Here is a 5,452-nt window from a genome sequence, read left to right on the forward strand (position 1 = left end):
AAGTGACGTCAGTAGCCGGCGTCACGAGGTGTAGTCATGTGATTGCACTGTGACCTGACATTCTTAAAAATAGGCTCTGTGGAGAGGCTGTACGTGGCGGCCAATCAAAACGCTGCTTTCATTCTCTGACTATAAAAGCTGTAATTTGATTGGATCCCTTTGGACTGACCAGCTTTTTTTTGCTTTTGGTTTCATAAGTTCTGTATTCTCCATGTGCTTACAGGTCACAGTTATGAACTGGGGAGAATTTCTAGTTATGAAATATTGCGACTGTCTAATAGGATGGAAAATATATCCATACAAAAAAGCATTTAACAGGCAAAAGCAAAGCTAGAAACAAAATGAGCAGATACCCTGCTGTAGGTAACTAGTAATACTGCCTATAAATAACATAGGGTGCGTAGCTGACACCCACCGCAACCAGGTATACCTATCCTCTAGTATTAAAACCTTTTCATGTGTCAGACCACCTCAGTGTAGATGGGTGCCGAGCAGGACCGGGTGTTTGGAAGATCAGAGCCGCATCTGCCATGAAGTGAGGCACCGTATTTTTCAGACTGAGACACTCTCTTTTTTTCACCAAATTTGAGAGTAAACTGGAGGTGCGTCTTATAGTCCAAATGTAGCTTAGGAGTGGAGCGAGACTGCGGGCTCTGGGATGGGAGGAGAAGGTGTCCCGGCGGTGCGAGGCTGTGGGCCCTGGGATGGGAGGAGGAGGTGTCCAGGCGAAGCAAGTCTGCGGGCTCAGGGCAGGGAGGAGGGGGTGTCCCGGCGGTGCGAGGCTGCGGGCCCAGGGCTGGGAGGAGGGGGTGTCCCGGCAGTGCGAGGCTGCGGGCCTAGGGCTGGGAGGAGGGGGTGTCCCGGCGGTGCGAGGCTGCGGGCCCAGGGCTGGGAGGAGGGGGTGTCCCGGCGGTGCGAGGCTGCGGGCCCAGGGCCAGGAGTTGGGGGTGTCCCAGCGGTGCGAGGCTGCGAGCCTAGGGCTGGGAGGAGGGGGTGTCCAGGCGGAGCGAGGCTGCGGGCCCTGGGATGGGAGGAGCTGGTGTCCAGGCGGAGCAAGACTGCGGGCCCAGGGCTGGGAGGAGGGGGGTATCCTGGCGGTGCGAGGCTGCGGGCCTAGGGCTGGAAGGAGGGGGTGTCCTGGCGGTGCAAGGCTGCGGGCCTAGGGCTGGGAGGAGGGGGTGTCCCGGCAGTGCGAGGCTGAGGGCCCAGGGCTGGGAGGAGGGGGTGTCCTGGCGGTACGAGGCTGCGGGCCCAGAGCTGGGAGGAGGGGGCGAGGCTGCGGGCCCAGGGCTGGGAGGAGGGGGTGTCCCGGCGGTGCGAGGCTGCGGGCCCTGGGATGGGAGGAGGAGGTGTCCCGGCAGTGCGAGGCTGCGGGCCCAGGGCTGGGAGGAAGGTGTTGTGAATTCTGCTTTTGGGCTCCCTCCGATGGTTGTAGGTGGTAATGCAGTTGCCCCTGAGTTGCAGTCCTGGTCAGGTGTATCTGCTGATTGCAGTTCTGACTGGGGTATTTAGGCGTGCAGGATTCATTAGTCCTTGCCAGTTGTCAATTGTTGTTGGGAGGTGTTGGACCTCTGCTTGGTTCCTCCTGCCTTTCTGCCAAATCAGCAAAGATAAGTGTCTGGGTTTTTTTTTTCCTGTGGCACACATGCTATGTGCTTCAGAATTCAGTGCTATTCTTTGTGTTTTCTTGTACAGCTTAGATTGTGTCAGTATTTTCTCAGTCTTGTTGGATTCTCTGGAGTGGCAGATATACATTCCATGTCTTTAGTTAGATTGTGGAACTTTTTGTATTATCTGCTGTGGATATTTTTGGAAGGGTTTTAATACTGACCGCCTAGTAATCTGTCCTATCCTTTCCTATTTAGCTAGAGTGGCCTCTTTTGCTAAATCCTGTTTTCTACCTGCGTGTGTCTATTCTTCGCCTACTCACAGTCATTATTCGTGGGGGGCTGCCTATCCTTTGGGGGTCTGCTCTGAGGCAAGGTAGCATTCCTATTTCCATCTATAGGGGTATTTAGTCCTCCGGCTGTGTCGAGGTGTCTAGGGTTTGTTAGGCACACCCCACGGCTACTTCTAGTTGCGGTGTTAGTTCAGGATTTGCGGTCAGTACAGGTTCCACCGACTCCAGAGAAAGTTTCATGCGGCTCCAAGGTCACCAGATCATAACAGTACAACTGGCCAGTAATGAGTTAAATGCATCTCAGAAGAAGGGAAGAAAGGTGTTGAGCCATTTTTTTTTTCTGTAGTCTGTTTTGTCTTTTCTTCCCTCTTTATTTATGGGTGGCTGAGGAGTCTTGTGCCAGCATGGATGTTCAGGAATTAGCTTCTCGTGTAGACCATCTTGCTGCTAGGGTACAGGGTATTTCTGATTATATTGTTCAGACTCCTGCTTTAGAGCCGATGATTCCTACTCCTGATTTTTTGGTGATAGGTTCAAATTTTGGGGTTTTAAAAACAATTGTAAACTGTTTTTTGCTCTGAGACCGCGATCCTCCGGTGATTCCATTCAGCAGGTTAAAATTGTCATCTCCCTGCTGCGTGGCGATCCACAGGATTGGGCATTTTCCCTGGAATCTGGGAATCCGGCCTTGCTTAATGTAGATTCCTTTTTTCAGGCTTTAGGATTATTATATGATGAACCGAATTCTGTGGATCAAGCGGAGAAAACCTTGTTGGCCCTGTCTCAAGGTCAAGAGGCGGCAGAATTGTATTGTCAGAAATTTAGAAAATGTGCTGACTAAATGGAATGAGGATGCTTTGGTGGCAATTTTCAGAAAGGGTCTTTCTGAATCCGTTAAAGATGTTATGGTGGGGTTTCCCACGCCTTCCGGTCTGAGTGATTCTATGTCTCTGGCCATTCAGATTGATCGGCGTTTGCGGGAGCGTCAAACTGTGCGCGCTGTGGCGTCGTCCTTAGAGCAAAGTCATTGTGGTGACGCTTCTGATGTCATTTCAGTCTGCCCTAAGCGGACAAAAAGGATCGCTAGTTCATTTACTATCAGTACTGTACAACCTAAATTTCTGTTATCGGTGTCCTTGATCTGCTCATTGTCATCATTTTCTGTCATGGTGTTTGTGGATTCAGGTGCCGCCTTGAACTTAATGGATTTTGAGTTTGCCAGGTGTTGTGGTTTTCCCTTGCAGCCTTTGCAGAACCCTATTCCTTTAAGGGGGATTGATGCTACACCTTTGGCTAAAAATAAGCCCCAGTTTTGGACACAGGTGATCATGCACATGGCGCCAGCCCATCAGGAAGATTGTCGATTTCTGGTGTTGCATAATTTGCATGATGTTATCGTGCTGGGTTTCCCGTGGTTGCAGGTACATAATCCTGTGTTGGATTGGAAATCTATGTCTGTGACTAGTTGGGGTTGTCAGGGGGTTCATAATGATGTTCCTTTGATGTCAATCTCCTCTTCTGAAATTCCAGAGTTTTTGTCTGATTTTCAGGATGTATTCGATGAGCCCAAGTCCAGTTCCCTTCCACCGCACAGGGACTGTGATTGTGCGATTGACTTAATTCCAGGCAGTAAGTTTCCTAAGGGCCGACTTTTCAACCTGTCTGTGCCTGAACATACCGCCATGTGGAGTTATGTTAAGGAGTCTTTGGAGAAAGGGCATATTCGGCCATCTTCTTCACCGTTGGGAGCAGGGTTTTTTTTTGTTGCTAAGAAGGATGGCTGCTTGAGACCTTGTATTGATTATCGCATCTTGAATAAGATCACGGTCAAGTTTCAATACCCTTTACCTTTGCTTTCCGATTTGTTTGCTAGGATTAAGGGGGCTAGTTGGTTTACGAAGATTGACCTTCGGGGGGCATATAATCTTGTTCGTATTAAGCAGGGTGATGAATGGAAAACTGCGTTTAATACGCCCGAAGGCCATTTTGAATACCTTGTGATGCCATTCGGGCTCACTAACGCTCCATCTGTTTTTCAATCCTTCATGCATGATATCTTCCGGACTTATATTGATAAATTCTTGATTGTATATTTGGACGATATTTTGATTTTTTCCGATGATTGGAAGTCTCATGTGGAACAGGTCAGGATGGTATTTCAGATCCTTCGTGACAATGCTTTGTTTGTGAAGGGGTCTAAGTGTCTCTTTGGGGTTCAGAAGGTTTCTTTTTTGGGCTTTATTTTTTCTCCCTCATCTATGGAGATGGATCCGGTTAAGGTTCAGGCCATTCATGATTGGATTCAACCCACATCCGTGAAGAGCCTTCAGAAATTTTTGGGTTTTGCAAATTTTTATCGCCGTTTCATTGCTAACTTCTACAGCGTGGTTAAACCCTTGACTGATTTGACGAAAAAAGGCGCTGATGTGGCGAATTGGTCCTCTGCGGCTGTCTCTGCCTTTCAGGAGCTTAAACACCGATTTACTTCTGCTCCGGTGTTGCGCCAACAAGATGTTTCTCTTTCGTTTCAGGTTGAGATTGATGCTTCTGAGATTGGGGCAGGGGCCGTTTTGTCTCAGAGGAATTCTGTTGATTGTTCTTTGATGAAACCGTGTGCCTTCTTCTCCCGCAAGTTTTCGCCTGCTGAATGCAATTATGATGTCGGCAATCGGGAGTTGTTGGCTATGAAGTGGGCGTTTGAGGAGTGGCGACATTGGCTTGAGGGAGCTAAGCACCGTATTGTGGTCCTGACCGATCATAAGAATTTGATTTACCTCGAGTCTGCCAAACGGCTGAGTCCTAGACAGGTTCGATGGTCCTTGTTTTTTTTCCCGTTTTGATTTCGTGGTTTCGTATCTTCCGGGTTCTAAGAATATTAACCCCTTCATGACCTTGCCATTTTTTGCAATTCTGACCAGTGTCCCTTTATGAGGTAATAACTCAGGAACGCTTCAACGGATCCTTGCGGTTCTGAGATTGTTTTTTCGTGACATATTGGGCTTCATGTTAGTGGTAAATTTAGGTCGATAATTTCTGAGTTTATTTGTGAAAAAAACGGAAATGTGGCGAAAAATTTGAAAAGTTTGCAATTTTCACATTTTGAATTTTTATTCTGTTAAACCAGAGAGGTATGTGACACAAAATAGTTAATAAATAACATTTCCCACATGTCTACTTTACATCAGCACAATTTTGGAAACAAATTTTTATTTTGCTAGGAAGTTATAAGGGTTAAAATTTGACCAGTGATTTCTCATTTTTACAACAAAATTTACAAAACCATTTTTTTTAGGGACCACCTTACATTTGAAGTCAGTTTGAGGGTTCTATATGGCTGAAAATACCCAAAAGTGACACCATTCTAAAAACTGCACCCCTCAAGGTGCTCAAAACCACATTCAAGAAGTTTATTAACCCTTCAGGTGTTTCACAGCAGCAGAAGCAACATGGAGGGGAAAAATTAACATTTAACTTTTTAGTCACAAAAATGATCTTTTCGCAACAATTTTTTTATTTTCCCAAGGGTAAAAGGAGAAACTGGACCACGAATGT

This window comes from Ranitomeya variabilis, chromosome 5, assembly GCF_051348905.1.
Source record: "Ranitomeya variabilis isolate aRanVar5 chromosome 5, aRanVar5.hap1, whole genome shotgun sequence".
NCBI lineage: Eukaryota > Metazoa > Chordata > Amphibia > Anura > Dendrobatidae > Ranitomeya > Ranitomeya variabilis.